The sequence below is a fragment of the Mesoplodon bidens genome (genome assembly GCF_964165515.1).
Source record: "Mesoplodon bidens genome assembly, chromosome: 7".
Lineage (NCBI taxonomy): Eukaryota > Metazoa > Chordata > Mammalia > Artiodactyla > Ziphiidae > Mesoplodon > Mesoplodon bidens.
Genome location: NC_138164.1, coordinates 7,630,218 through 7,646,948, shown reverse-complemented (window position 1 = coordinate 7,646,948; position 16,731 = coordinate 7,630,218). Strand labels below are relative to the sequence as shown.

At 40.8% G+C, this 16,731-nt stretch overlaps 1 protein-coding gene across 2 annotated transcripts in view; it reads right to left on the bottom strand.

Annotated features, from left to right (window-relative positions):
- The window catches only part of CDON (cell adhesion associated, oncogene regulated), a 105,108-nt gene extending 88,586 nt beyond the window's left edge, over positions 1–16,522 (bottom strand). For both annotated transcript variants that reach the window (XM_081239372.1, XM_081239373.1), the window contains exon 1: positions 16,390–16,522. The gene's annotated coding sequence lies outside the window, so the exon portion shown is untranslated. The remainder of the gene's footprint in view (positions 1–16,389) is intronic.
- Between the last annotated feature and the right edge of the window lie 209 nt (positions 16,523–16,731).

Sequence of the window (16,731 nt, the reverse complement as noted above, 5' to 3'; positions counted from 1 at the left end):
CCAGATGGAATATCTTAAAAATCTGTGCATTTTAGAGTTGTGGTACACTGTTTTCTCCTGCAAACATGCTCATGATTGCTACAAAAAGTACTGTACTGAAAATCCAGATTCCAGTGATAAAAATACAATAATGAGGCCAACCTGTAGGGTAGAAGAAACAGATGAATTCTCAGAACTTACCTTAAAAAATATTTAAAACAACAACAACAAAAAAGTAAGACAAACATCTCCTTTCTGAAGCATTATTACTGTCACTGCTGATGACAGAAAGGAACTGCAGGACAAACAGCCAACAGTCAGCTGGAAAGGGGTGCATGCAGCCCCCCTTGTCATGTTCTGATTCCACAGCTCCTGGCTCCAGTTCTCTGGATCCCCCTCCACTGCTAAATCTCAATGTTCAATAGTCACTTGAGGGCTTACCCTGGCCAGTGAGAAACACACCAGGGAGTGGCTGGGGTGTGACTTTCTCCAAGTCAAAGACTGGCATCTGATGATCCCATATCTATTCTTTTTCTTCTTTTGAAACAACGTGGGAATGGTACTTTATTGGCAATCTTCGAGGCTACCAATCCCAGTTAAGTGTTTATCTGCTCTGACCATACCTAAGCCCAAGAGAAAAATAGGAAAACTGGAAGAACAGACCTAAGAGTCAAACTCATTATTTAAGTGCATATACATCAAAATTCTAGAAAGCACTGGGATTTCCCATAGATAGCAACATTTGTACTTTTGGTGGAAAATTATCAAGAAGAGTTATCAAAGGGTTCCAATAATAGACATCCCTTGCTTTTAAGAAGAAAAGCAAACTTATGTCAGTAAGTCTAGGTATGAAGTACATCTCATGCCTAAAAATAAATTTTATTTTCCTGGTACTAAAGTATGTTTCTATTGAGTCTAGGGAGATGAGAAGGAGAAAGGGGAGATCTCAAAGACACAAAATTGAAATCTAGGGCAAGAAAGTTAAGATGGTATTCAGCTGTTTGGGGATATGGGAGTTCATCCAAACATGCCCCCATCAGCTATTACATCAGTCACCTAACCTAACCAGTCTCTGTGATGGGAGCCAAGTCCTAACCAACTCAAGAACAACAACATATAATCAATTCTAGCTTATTCCCACACTTAGAGCCCCACAAAGTTCAATCCCTACTCATTTTATATTTGACAGTGTCTAACGCAGCCACATGGCAGTAATATTTTGCCACTATCGCTAACATAACAGCCATGGAAGCAGCGACAGCAACCGCTCACATCCAAGAAGCACCTACCAAGTGCCAATCACTCTGTGAGGACTCACTGAGGTGATCCCAGAGCCTAATGAGGTGCCATTCCCATTATACAGATGAGGAAACTAAGGCATACAGAGGCTATGTCACTAGAAGACGGTGGAGTCTGGTTTTGACCCCAGGCACTCTGACTCCAGAGTTTACCCCAGTCTAAACCTGTATGAGCCACAGCCTGAAAACTCCCAGGTTAAGAAAATCCATTTACAGAAAACTGATTCATTCTCAACTCAATCGTTTCACTAATCTGGAAATTCCTTATGCTCAATTTACTTAAAATAAGGCGGAGAGGGCTTCCCTGGTGGCGGAGTGGTTGGGAGTCCGCCTGCCGATGCAGGGGACACAGGTTCGTGCCCCGGTCCGGGAAGATCCCACATGCCACGGAGCGGCTGGGCCCGTGAGCCATGGCCGCTGAGCCTGCGCGTCCGGAGCCTGTGCTCCGCAACGGGAGAGGCCACAACAGTGAGAGGCCCGCATACCACAAAAATAATAATAATAATAATAATAATAATAAGGCGGAGAGAGTTCTTCTGGTCCTATACCCATTTCTCCTAAGTAGCGTATGAATGATAAAAAATACAAGAAATGATCTTCTTTGATTGGACGCAGCACTATATGTAGACTAATGATTTAAAGTGTTGCCAAGAACATCTGGCACATTCCAGTCACACACAGAATCTATCTGTTGGTAATGAGAATGAGATAAGGAACAAATAACGTAGCAAAGGTCAGCAGCAACACTCAATGATATGCTAATACAAGTGTCCAAATCATGATTGTATAGTGAGAAAGCAGGGGGCTGAAATGCCTTAGGTTAAAGCCAAAGATTTGCAAATAACTCAATTTCATTAGAAAATAAAGAGGAAAATTCCTTACAGGTTAAAAATTCCACTAGACTAAAGAATATATAACATCTGGGATCTCCCTGGAGGTCCAGTGGTTAAGAATTCCACAGGGGACACGGGTTCGATCCCTGGTCAGGAAACGAAGATCCCACATGCCACAGGGCAACTAAGCCCATACGTCACAACTACTGAGCCCGCATGCCTCAACTAGAGAGAAGCCTGCACGCCGCAACAAAGATCCCACGAGCCACAACTAAGACCCGATGCAGCCAAAAAAATAAATAAATTTAAAATAAATTTTTAAAAAAAGAATATATAACATCAAAGAAAACCATAAGAAAGATGTTACGATATGAAGCAAGATCTCTAAAATTTCAAGAATTTAATCCTGTAGAAGCTAAATTAACCTGCTGACCTAAAAATATTATTTTAAAGCCATTTAATTGTAACATTAAAAATAGCATACAAATTAATACATATTAACCACTACAGATAAAACTACATTATAGACTTGGCTTATACATGGCAATTAGAGAGCTGAACAGTATTCATTCTTGTTCTGTTTTTCTCTCCTTTCAAAAAAAAAAAAAAAAAAACTTACAGACAAGCCTCATCAATCATCAAGAGAGCCTGGCTCTGATATTATATGAGCTGTGTCAACCTTAATCAAATTGCTTGCCAGATCGTAGATAAGTAATGACTTGCTTAGGTTAAGCAAGGCCAGAGTTTTCCTTCTGTAGTATATACATCTCCAGAGTGAAAATAAACAGCCTCACACCTCTTACTGCGCGCTGGACTCTGCACTCTTACAACTCAGGCTTCACTCCAGCCCAAGAGGAGGGGCAAGATTTGCCTTTCAGAATATTATTTTTCTTTTTTTCCTTCTCAGTCTGGTCATCAGAACTACTTTTAAACTATCTTATTAAACAGCTAATGACTATTTTGATCTACACTGAAAGAACACATGAGCTATCTTTAAGTGCTGTAGCATTAACATTTGTTGTAGCCAATAGGATACAGTGATATAAAATGAAAAAGAAATAGCTAACGATTGACAAAAGTGATACTAGAGGAATCACTTAAAGTTGCAAAGCTTGTATTCATTTTCTTCATTTTCTAACATATCCAAGAAAGTCAGATTAAGTGTTGACATCATCTGTCACGCTTTGGACACAGGGGCACCGTGGAACAAATGTTAAGAGAAACTGCGTTCAATTTGATTTTATATTTATTCCACGAGCAAAGACACAAATGTAAAATGAGATTTACTTCTAAAAAGCCCCCTTTGCTATTTTCCTTACTGTCATACAATTCGAAAGGGCTTTCAAACTTCACTTTCAGCTGGAATATACTATTAAAGAATTTCTAAGCATCAAGTACCAGCCTTACAGAAATGCGTTAGAAAGCAAGGATCCCTGTGGCTAGAAATAAATAAATAAATAAATAAAAAGACCTCTTTAAAGAGGAAAGAGTTTAAAAATACAAGACATCTGGGAGTCAGTTTTACCTTGGGCAAAATTCACTTCACTATCTCAATATCTTCCATTAGGTCAATAGAATCTAGAATGCAGAGTTTGTGGTTTACAAATGTCAAAGACAAAACAAAACAGGGAATTCCCTGGTGGTCCAGTGGTTAGGACTCGGTGCTTTCACTGTTCTGGGCCTGGGTTCGAGCCCTGGTGGCAGAACTAAGATCCCATAAGCCGCGCGATGTGGCCAAAAACAAAAACCTTAGAATTTAAGAATGTGCAATTATAACTTAAATTAAGCTTAAAAAAGAAAGGGACTTCCCTGGTGGTCCAGTGTTAAGAATCCATCTTGCAATGCAGGGGACACCGGTTCAATAGCTGGTCAGGGAACTAAGATCCCACATGCCACGGGGCAACTAAGCCCACACGCCACAACTAGAGAGAAGCCCTCACACTGCAATGAAGAACCCGTGCGCCTCAACGAAAAATCCCGCGTGCTGCAACTAAGACCCAATGCAGCCATTTAATAAATAGATACTTAAAAAAAAAAAGCTTGAGAAGAAAGCCTATAGTTTCAAATTATCGGCAGAGATATTTTAAAGATCACCCAACTTTGAACTACATTAAAACTCTTGTATGTGAAACCAATGCTCGATCATTATTGTCTTCATGATTTCCATTCTCATGAAAATTTTACCGTCTCATACATTATTGTAAACAGAAAAAAAACACAGTGCAAAGTACAAAGGACTCTATAATATTATTTAAGAAATGATGACAATTAGAAATAAAGGATAGGAGAAAATTATTTCATGTATGGAATAAAAAGAACCACAAGACAGGAGTTGTAACTGACCTAGCAACTCCTCAGCTAGGAGCTGAGTGAGCATGGGGAGGGTCCTGGTTCCTTCTGTGCCTGTCTGTGCATGCAATGCCAGACAGGACAGTCTTTCCTTTCCCAATCCTCTGGAAGCATCATTCTGATAAGTCTGCAGGGCACTCAAACAGACAAGGGCCCTGCTTTGCCTAAGCAATACTTCACTCCTTTGTCACCATATTATTTATCGTTAAATTGCCCAAGTATACCTGTAGTACAGTCCCTCTAGGTGAATCAGGCACAAAAGATGCTAGTATTTCTCAGTGAATTAGAAAGGACTTTTACAGGCGAGTGGGGACTCTGTTTGCCTAGGAAATGTCAAGTGAAGGGATTCTTTTTCCAGAAAACTCACATTCCAACATGAAGGGGGAAAAAATTCTTAATTGCACAAATGAAAAACTCAAAACTCAGTCTCTCATTCTTAGTCGTTGAAGGCCTCAGGAGTTTAATATGTGGTGCCTGTTAATTTGATTCCATGACCAGCTGACATCTACAATCACAACTAATTAAGTATTCTGTGTATGTGTACAACACCCAGCTGAGAAAACATGGATCTGATCAAGGGTTAAAGTCTTTGTTCTACATGGCCCCTTGTTTCCTTATCTTTTTCCTAATAATCTACCTATCTGGAAGAGAAATCCCAAAAGAAGTAAAACACTGACAATTTTTCTTTAAAACAATTTCTACTGTTATTTTCCTGTGGGGTGGGATATAGCCTGAACTTCCTAGGCTCACATTTAGAAACCCACTTTGGGAGTTAGCTATAAGACTCTTATTAACATTATTAAGATGTATCTAGTCAAATCCCTGAGCTAAAATTTGTTTGATGCTGCAAAAAAATGGATATCAAATCTCTGCACAAGCTGTACTGTATGATTAAAAACCTCACCATGGTTGCTGTCACAGTGACAAATGTGTAATTATTTTAAGACCTAACCACTGTGACAATAGCTCTTTTAAAATGCATCCTTAAACACAAAAGAAATAACAAATAATGACAATTTCATTTCCTAACCTAATCGGAGACCACAGTTAACAACCCATCTTAGAATGACTCAAAATTGGCTTTAGTTAGCCATGGGGTTAAAAAAAAAATCTTTTGCTCTAAAATGTATGATGAAAATTATATGAAAGAGCTTATATAGGTTTACAGTCAAAACATGAATAACTTAATGACTAGAGCTTGGAATTAGGAACTCAGGGTAGAAGTTTGATCTATCTGTATTTGTTTTAATTTCAAAAAGGACTCAGCCATAGTAAAGGAAGTGTGCCTGATAGTCAATAAATAGAAATCAAAAGAAACGACAGCGATCAGAACCAATTCTAATCAGATCATAATATGACTTGAAAATATGTTATTCAGTTGAAGTAAATATGCAGAATTAGGTTTAAAATCTACTTTAACCCATTAGTACTATAATCCTCCTTACTGTAGAACAAATCTTAAAATTTCATTTTGGAAGAACATCCAAGACTTAATGGAAGAAACACTAAAATGGCCTTGTTTAAAAAGTGATCACAGGGCCTCCCTGGTGGCGCAGTGGTTGAGAGCCTGCCGATGCAGGGGACGCGGGTTCGTGCCCCGGTCAGGGAGGATCCCTCATGCCGCGGAGCGGCTGGGCCCGTGAGCCATGGCCGCTGAGCCTGCGCGTCCGGAGCCTGTGCTCCGCAACGGGAGAGGCCACAGCAGTGAGAGGCCCACGTGCAGCAAAAAAAAAAAAAAAAAGTGGTCACAGTAAGAAGAGCCCAAAAGGTAAATTATGGGCACAACACAATGGTAAGACCAGTGTGGTTCTACTCAGGAGTTTTAATAATCTGTTAAGAACCATAAAAATATCTTCTCAGGATTTAGCAGTCCCAAGATCTACTGGAACAACTGCTCAGATGCACAGAAACCAAATTGAAATCCTGGTACCTGAGCTGTCATTAAATCATGGCAATATCTAAAAGCCTAATTAGACTAATTTCACAACAGGAGTGAACAGGCCAGGAGGAAACACTAGTTTAAATCAAATGATGTTACTTTACTGGTGTTTATAAAGAGGAATAATTAGCACCTTTCTTACAAAACTGTACAACCACGTTCATAATCACATTCAGACAGTCCCCCTCACATGACCATTTTAACAGCCAATTAACAAACTTTTTCAATATATTGCAAGCTATGGAACACCAACCCAAGTAATGAAGCTTAACTCCACTTCATAGATGGGGATTCCTCATACCCACTCTCACAACCTCATACTCACCAATCTGGGAGGAATTTTACTGAAATAGAGATGACTGACTAAACAGTACATCTGTTCCAGCTGAAACTATGTTCACTCCTTCTTATTGCCTGTTATTCACTGTGCTATTTTGTTGCACACACGCCCTGAGGCCAAAACCATGAAAATAAGCCAAAATAAATGGGCAAGAAAAATCTTATCCCTAGCTTAGGATGCTATTTTTCTTTTTATTGTAATAAAAGAGGCTGCCAAATTCTGATGTCACTACAGTAATTTCATGGCCTGATAAAAGTAGTATTTTATCTGTTAGACATTCATCCCCCTTGCGAATTTCACCTCCAATCAGACAGTGTGTACAATTACTCACTAAACAGACTTCAAATGATAGTAAAATAGAAAATACTAATTACTGTTATTCTGATACCTAAAAAGCCAATAACTGTCAGAAATTTCCCTGGCAAGAGACAGAAGGCAGAATGTACTTCTTAATACCTAGATATCCAGGAAAACTCCTCTAATACTACATATTTAAAAAACAGACAAAACATGACATCAGCTCTCTGGGCACAAACTAATGTAGCACAGAATGAAAATATGCATTTTAAATATGTAAGATGTTTGGCCAGCATTCCAGTAATAATGTGACGATAGATGTCCTAGTATCTTCAATATTTAACTATTTTTTTCTTTATCTAAAGCTTTTTTAACCTTCATTACTTGAAGCTGTGATATGCCTGAACTTGACATGCAGAGTCACTGATTTCACTGGATTTTTTTTTAACATCTTTATTGGAGTATAATTGCTTTACAATGGTGCGTTAGTTTCTGCTTTATAAGAGCAGAGTTGTGTGTTGAAATCATTCATGGGTCTACAGGTGACAGTTTAGCAACTCACTATTCAGTGTGGTCCACCCAGTGTCATCAACATGATCTGGAATCTTCTTAGAAAGGGAGAATCTTGGGATTCACCCACAACCTACGAAATCAAAATCTGCCTTTTAACATCCTCCCACCCCCGCCCCAAGAAATTCAAATGCACATTAAAGTTTGAGAAGCACCACTTTAGGACTCATACGTTCGGGACATTTGGGTTTCGTATTTGTTAGGCACAGGGCAAGGAAAGGGGTGAGAGGGGATACATACAAGGGAAAATCCCATTGTCTGTCCTTAGGGATTAAGATAAGGATGAGAGAGACACATACAAAATGATGACACAACATCAGCACCACGAGAGACATGTTCCCAGCCTGCAAGAGAAAAAGCAAGGTAGGTGGAGGACGGCAGAAGCACCAGGTAGGTAAAGACCCCTGTGTGCCCTATTAAAGACCTGGGTTTTAATAAGGGAGTCAGAGCCTTTGAAGAAACGGATGTTAAGGAGAGCAGTCACACGATCAGTTTTATGTTTTTGGAAGATCATTCCTCTGACAAAATGTAGAAAAATGGATGATGTGGAAGCGGGGAAAACCAAGAGAGGAGACAAGGGAGGTGAGGGGGCAGCATTCTGATAAGGAGTCACGAAGATACTTCTTTTGTCTCACATTTTGTCTCATCTTCTCTGATCCCCTTCCCAAAATTCGAAAAGGAAGTTGGAAGGGTAAGGTAACGGTGACAGAGAAGAGAGAGAGCCACTCAGAGGTTACAAGAGGCTTCAGACGGTTGTATGGGTATACGTCAATACAAAACAGACAAAACTCACTATACTTTTCTGCTTCATAAAATAGACAAAATATTATTTTGGTGATCCGGGATTCTATACTCCCTTCAATCATTCTAAATAGCAATTATTAACATAAATTATTAACATATATCTAAAGACACCAGATGTGTACCTGGTTATAGTAAATAACCATGGACTCCAGAAAAGATCCTGAATACAGCTTTGTTGCTTGGATAAGTCACTCATATCAGCCTTTCTCCCCCCGTGAGTTATTTCTCTCTTGAAATTCAAGTGTGGAAAAATTGGGGTGGAGGAGAGAAGGTAGAGAGACAAGAGATACATTTATTTATTTTTACTTTACATATAATTTGCTGTAGGAGTGCATAAATAACTCGGCCAACAGAGGGGCTTCAAGTAAATTCAGGTGTGTACCTACCTAAAAAGGTAGCAAATACTATACTTGTAAAGTGTTCTCGCTTCTGATGCTGATAGAATTTTGGAAAGGTCCCTGTTCTCTCTTTAAGTAAAAAGAAAGAATAGTTGACATTTACTTGTTAGTGATAAACTAAATTACATTTAACGTGAAAAGGGTCAACAAGAAGAGGCATTCCTCAACTTTAAACTAGGGAAAATTTGAGAAAATTTATTTATCCAGTGGTCGTTTGGAACTTTTTTTACACATTTTCTCCCTCCAAAATTAGGTACGGTAGTCCCCGGCTTATCCACAGAGGATGCGTTCCAAGGCCCCCAGTGGATGTCTGAAGCTGTGGATAGTACTGAACCCTATTTATACTATGTTTTTTCCAACACATACATATCTATGATAAAGCTTAATTTATAAATTAGGCACAGTAAGAGAGTAACAATAAAACAATTTTAACAATATGCTGTAATAAAAGTTACATGAAAAAAAACTAAAAAATAAGAAAAGTTACATGGATGTGGTCTCTCTCTCTCAAAATATCTTATTGTACTGTAATCACCCTTCTTATGACGATGCTGATGCTGTGAGATGACAAAACACCCACTGGATGAGATGAAGTGAGGTGACGGATGTGGACATTGTGACGTAGCCTTAGGCTCCTATTGACCTTCTGATGATACGTCAGCAGGATCATCTGCTTCAGGTGATCCTGGATCACCGAGGCAGGACGAAGTGAATGGCTGGATGTCAGGAGCAGAACAACGTTGAAGGTTTGGGGAACTCGGGAGGGATGGCACGGGATTTCATTACACTACTGAGAACAGTGCACAACTTAAAACTTATAAATCATTTCTTTCTGGAACTTTCCGTTTAATATTTTTGGACTGCAGTTGACCTCAGGGGAATGAAACTGCAGCAAGAGAACCCTGGGTTAAGGGGGGACTACTGTATGTGGTGGTTAAGTAGCACAGCTCCCCCACAAGAGCCTGTTTAGTGGACTCAAAAGGCAAAGGCCCTTGGAGGTCACGTGGTCCCAACTCTCACCCAAGGAAGAGATTCTTACCGCACCATCTTTTCCATATGCCACTACAACACATCTAGTAATAAGGAGCTCATGCCTCTTCAAAGGAGCATTTTCCAAACATGGGGCAATTTTATTTGTCAACAGTTCTTCCTTCTTTTGAAACAAAACCTGAATCTTTGGGGTGCCCCTCTGGGACAAAAGATGAATCTCATATTACTCTTTCACCCCTCCCACCCCCATTGAAGTCTTGGCCACTGGTGCTCTGAATTAAGAGAAAAGGGGACAATTTGCCCCCTCTGGAGTCCAGAGGAACCCATCCTGCACATGGCTGTATGTGAAGAATGACCTTGTGTCAAGAAGCTATGAATAATAAGATTTAATAAAATTACAAATGCTGAAAAAGACAATGTCTCCGACGAGAGAAGTGGCTTGTGTTCAAGCAGAACATCCAGAAAATCCTTCATCAACATTTCCAAGAACAGAAATATGATGATGGCAAGCTATTAACCTCAACCGCAGCCCCTTTCAAAATGAAAAACAAAAAACACACTTCTGATTCATCAATATCACCTTGTATTCTTGTTTCATTGCTTAGTGAAATAAATTTTATTTAGCATATTAGGGAATCCCAACAACACAAACAGAAATTCCAAACATATAAGCACAGCCTGACAGCAACCGTTCAGAAAGTTAGTAGCCAAAATTCTTCCTCCTGATATAAACGTAAGGTCCCATTCTTCAAAATTTTCCTGTAGTATAACAACATCCTTGCTCCATTTTCTTCCATTATTGGTGGATTTTTTTTTTTCCAGAACACACTGTGTTGTTTTGTTTTCTTCTTAGGGAATATTGTGCTTATTGCTGAGCTAGTGGTTACTTCTGTACCATTCTAAGTATTAAATCCTAAGCATGAAGGTTATAAGCTACCTTAGGTGGTCCTTCTCTCTTTTGAGGCTCCCTCCCTTTGCTTCTAAAAACACACACACACACACACACACACACACACACGTAAAATGAACGCAGTTATCAAAAGATTTGGTTTATGGAACTGTCACTGAAGGTGATTATATTACCTTCAACCCAACTTTATGTATAAAAAGAAGGTCATGGTTATTTTTCTAAGATAGTGACTGGGATCTGATTTTCTAATAATTTAGGAAGAAATGTTGTTATTTTCTTGTTTTCTCAATGACCACATGCTCAATGTGCCAACAAAATGAACTACTATGAATTTCAAAACAGGCAAAAGACGCTAAAACAATTTAAAAGCATAAATTCCTACCGTACACAGTAACAGAGATGGGCCTTGGACATAACGAGCAGTGCGAGAAACCAGATTTTTTAAAAGAGTATTTATCGTATGAGTCTACCTTTATAAAGTTCGGGAACAGGCAAAACTCACGTACGGTGAGGCTAGTCCAAATGGTTGTCGTCTGCTGGGGGTGGTGGGCTAGTCTGGGAAGGGGCACCAGGGAGCCTTCCACAGTGAAGGAAATGTTCTACATCTTGATCTGGCTAACGGTTACCACACATGTGCATATATGACACTTCATCTGGCTGTTCACTGAGTATACATTAACTGTACACTTGTGTACGTTTTTCTATTATACCTCAATCAGGAAAAAAATTGCAACATATTGTTTCCAAGTGCCTTTTAAGTTTCAATTGCAAAATGAAGAAAACTGTAGCATACTGAAACTATAGCAGTTCCACGTGCCCACACGATTACTAACTTCAGAGAATTCCTCATTATTTAATCTTCAAAAGAAATCATTTCTGGATCAAAGTAACAGACTAACATGTACAGGAGGAGTTACTTAAAATAGCAGCAGCCAGCATTCATAGAGGTTTTACAATGTGCCACGCACTTTACTTTCAGTATCTCATGTAATCCACACAACAGCGGTAACAGATACTATGGTTATTATCCTCATTTCAGCAATGAGGAACCCAAGGCTTAGGTCAAGATCACTGCCCCAGCTCACATGAATAAAAAGAGATGAGCTAGTCTATGTCAAGAATAGCTGAAAAGCAAGCTATATGTTTACATTAGGGCAATATAAAAATTTTGTAACAAAACGTAAGCAGAATATATCTAAGTTCAGTAACATAACCTGTGTGTTTTCCCCCCTCTCAAGTAAGATGTAAGGAACTTCACAGTTCCTTAATTCTATGGTTAAAAGCACATCACTGGTTCTCAAGAACTGAAGTCCCGACTCACATTCCAACTGATATGTAGCAGAACAAAATGTGCTTTGGGGTAGTTTTTCGTTATCTCTGGCCATCAAAATACATCACACAGCAAAGTGCCTGAACAACTGTGAACCGAGACAGGCCCAATGTTAACTTTAGTGTTTACTCCCATTCATTCCAGAGTTCTTTCAATCTGGCCATACTACTAGAAAGCAAGCCCAGGATGAAGGTGGGAAAAAAATTAAATATTCTCTAAAAGGTTTCTTTATTTTCTAAACACTTAGTATTGTAAGGAGAATCTGGTAGAGGACTGCACGGGAATAGGATGGAGAGAAGTGTGACACACAAGATGATTTTAATCAGAAACAAAATACATCAAATTAACCATCAAATAGGCTACTGCACTCTGCACTAGTTGAAAACTACAAGCACTGGAATTCACATTCATTTTTAACTATTCTCAGAAGAGGAAAATCAATTAACTAGACCATCCAAGATTCAGAACTGCTCTTCCTTGAAAAGTACACAAGAATCAAACTGGGCTCATATTCTGAGGAATGTCTGTATCCAAAAATTATTCAGGGGCAGGGGAGGTGGGGCAGGGAGAAGAAGACACGCTGATGTTTCTCAAAAATTTTGCTCCAAAGATTTTACAGGATATTTTGGTAGATATATTTTCATTTACGCACGGTTGCTGGCAAGTCTGCAAAGCGATGCCTTAACAAATACTAGCAATCAGAAAGAATTCTTCAAAAGACAACAGAAAAGAGAGATACCCTAAATGAATTTAAATTCTGTAATAATAATGTTACAAAAACACAAGAAAAGTCATATAAAAACAAAAGAGCAAACTCAAATATGCCTATTCAAACAAGCATTTCATCTCTGCAAAATACTTTGCTTCACAGAAAAGGCTGATTTTGCTCTGGGTTGAAAAGTTATTAAAACAATAAAAGCAGCCCTTACAGGCAAGACCTAACTGTAACACGATTTTACATATTTATCAAAAGATCATTCAGAGAAAACTTACCAAGTCTGCAACGTGTATATGCTTGTGCTTCAGAGGCAAAGCAGAAAAGTGACTTTCTGTACTTACAGCGGCGTGCACTTCAGGGTAAAGACACATCACCACGGTTGTGCTTGTAAGAAAGTCCTGACCAGCAATCTGCCTTTGGGTTGGGCTCTTCGCTTACAAGATAAGCTGTTAAGTCCTGTCTTGATTTTAGATCTACTAACATATGGAGTCTTCTAATGTAGCCTCTCTCCGCCCACCCGCCACCCTCCCCCCCACCACCACTCGGCTCCCCTCCCTTTCCACACACGCACATACACACATACAAAAAAGGCACTGCAGGGCAGAAATTCCTCAGGTGCTCGCTAATGGAATTCCCAGGGTCTTGGAGCCGCTTCGGGGATCAAGAGATCTCATCGCCCCTGCTGGGGTAAGGAGCAGCAAGTCTGTTCCATTTAATCAAATACAGAATGAATTTTCAGCTCTATTCACTAGCTTGTCTCCAGGGCTCTCAAAAGGCACCAGGCAGCTAGAATCACACACATGTGGCTCTTTTAGGCAAGTATAATTAGTTTGATTTTAAAAAGCCACATTAATAATATCACCTCAGGACCATTATTCAGGGGACAGATGACAATGATACTGTATGTTTTAAGCCTGACAATGGGGGAAAGAGCACGAACAATGAGGGAAAACTTGAAGGATTAAAACAAAAAGAAAAAAAAACCCAACAACCAGTTTTTCATTTAATTGTAATCCAATATTTTTAAAGTAACATTAAGTATATTCCATATACCATCTCTTAATTGCAATTGAAAAGAATCAAGTAAAGCCCTCCTCCCCATTCTCTTGAAAATGAGTTAGTACCATATACACAACAAAAATTTATAAATGGAATGTTTATAGATCAATGAAATGTCTACATACAATATAAAAATTCAATAAAAACAATAAAGCATTCTCTAATTCAAGTTAACAAAATTTCTTGAAAAAAGCACCCATCAAAAACCACAGTAAAATCAAGTCCTTCAGAGCAATCTATTTAGCAACCAGACTCCAAATTCCCTTTCTAATCTAATTAGTTTCTATTAAGTAGTAAGATCATATATCTAAAGAAAGGCTATCTCTAGACAGCTCATCTTCTCTTGCGATGTGTTGCCTTATCTGCACTCCTACATAGTACAAATGTTAATCACAAGGCAGTGGCTAACGTAACGATGTGTTAAAACGAACAGATTTTTCACTTAATTAGTTTTAATTTCCTATCTCCAGCCTGATTTCACAACAATAATGTTTAATTCCTGAAAGCATTTCTCCAGGATTTTACTTAGGAACAATACCAATTTTTAGTCTAAATGCCTGCATAAGAAACACTTCTAGAGAAGACACATTTTACTTCAACTTACATTTTGACAAAACCATAAATGAAATCATCCACAAAGTCATGAAAGCACACAGGCAAAGAGGAAAAATAAGAAGAAAGCACAAGAGCTAGTCAACAGGTTTTACCTGACCTTTTTAGAGCCCAGCCCTATGGCAAAAGTTCTTAATCCAACATAAAGTCTTCCTCTTTATGTACACCTTGAAGATGGGGGCAGAGGTGGGGGAAGTCCTATCTCAAAGTGAACTTAATTCCTCCCATGCACAGTCAAACCACCTGCAAAGAAGGCAAGGAGTAACACTGACTTAGAAGCCAACCGACACAAGCTAGATCAGCATGCTCCAAGTCCTAAGGGTTCCCTGTACTTCCCGGCTGGAGAGTCAGAGCTGTTTAAGTACTTTCCACAGAAGAGGAGGTTGATGAGAACCATGGCAATCAATCAAAGCATCGCAAGTGAGCTACTACACAAACAATAGCACGGTACCTCTAGTAACTGATTTTCCTGGTTGACTGAACTATTCAAACGAAGACAGATTTCCCAAATACTATATCCGAGTTTTTGCATGAAAGTTAAACAATATACACTTGTGTGTTTTTTATAGAAATATAAATGTGTCTGCTCCACACTGCCAAACACACACCCAGGGCACGTCTTTAGAAAATGAAACATTTTTTCTCCATCCTTCTCATATAATTTCAAGTATGAGGTAGTTCATTTCAACATGTGCAAAACAGAAACTACAGTATTTGGTGCCTCTCTGGGTTCCTAAGAATGCTTTCTAGTTAAGCACTAACTTAAATTTTACAGTTTTCTGGAGTTTTCTTTCATCTTGTCCTAAAAGTTGAAGTACCCCCGCATTTTCAGCTAAAATAAACTACCCCAAAAAAATGAGCTATGAAATGTAATAGAACGTTTAGAATTATACTGAGAATAAATCCATTTCATTCTCCAGCCACTTCCCCACCCTTTCCTAGTAGACACTGTCCACTAGGTATTCCAAAAGTCAGCTGGAGAATCTGTGGGTTGTGGCATCAGTGAGGCATGGAATCAGAATTGGCCTCTTTCATCTTTACTGGCCACTGGCCTGAGACTAAATCTCATGTTACCTTTTAGTCCTATCTTCTGTTTCTCAAGGTGTCTGATTCAGGACACAGAGGTTCTGTCAATGAGGTTCCCTCAATTCTAGATCTCAACTGGAAAGCAGCCTGCCCTTAAGGCACCTGCCACCCTCTGGAGTCCGGACTGGGAAAGGCAGGCATTCTGGAGAAAGCTCCTTTTGGAGAGCTTTCCACCTGATTTGGTGGGGTTGGGAGAACAATGAAGGGAAAGGCGAGAGAGCCTCTCTAGCCCCCTCGGTGATTTATTACTGAAATTCCTAGATGTGGAGAGAATGCAACAAAGGTCTGGAAGCTGCAGAGTGAAATAAATAGCGAGCTGTAATGCATTTAGCAAATGATAATGCAATCCACAGAAATCTATACAGAGGAGAAGGAAAAATACGCTCCCTGGGGCTGGGAAGTCACTGAGTCGGTGAAGGCAGAGAAAGATACATTGCGCAGGAAATTTCTCTTGATTCTCCCTACACATAAATCACTGTCTCTCGCGGGCGCTCTGCGGGGATGGAGGTTGAGAGAAGGCGAGGGACCCCGCTCCCTTGGGAAAACGTGACGGCGCCCCGTGCTCTCCGCTATGCTGCATCTCACCTGCCCCAGCAGATCATTGTCAAACAGATTTAATCGTGTCACTGACACCTCACCCCGCCTCCTCCCACGAGGTGGCTCAGAGTTCCCGAGGACGGGGGACGTAGGCGCTCCCCACTGCGCATCAGTCAGCTGCCCTCCCCAGACCCCGCACGCAGCCTGGACCCCCACACCCTCCCGGGCACTCCGGCCAGCCCGCCCCCGGACCTCCAGCTCCCAAGCCTCGTGGCGCCCAAGCCCGGTGTCCCCAGGCCACCCCTCCCGCCCACCCTTAGGTGGGACCCCACCCCCGCACCTCTAAGCAGGGCTGGCTAAGCCCCCAGACCTCCTGCGCGGCAGCCGGCTCCGAAAGCCACCCCCAGGTCATCCCCCGCGCGCTGGCGGCGGCTACGGCGGCTACGGCGGCAGCGGCGGCTGCGATCCGAACGGGCCCCTCCATGCACCGGGCAGGGCAGCGGGAGGGCGCGGCGCCTCGCACGCCGGGGCGGGGGCGTGGGGGCGGGCGGCGCCGGGTCCCAGTCTCCTCACACCGAGCCGCGCGAGCCGGGCACCCGGGACTCAGGGGAGGGGAGCCCGGGGGGGGGCGGAGTCACCGGGGCGCGCCCCCGCGGCCGCGCTCCTCCCCTCCAAGGCGCGC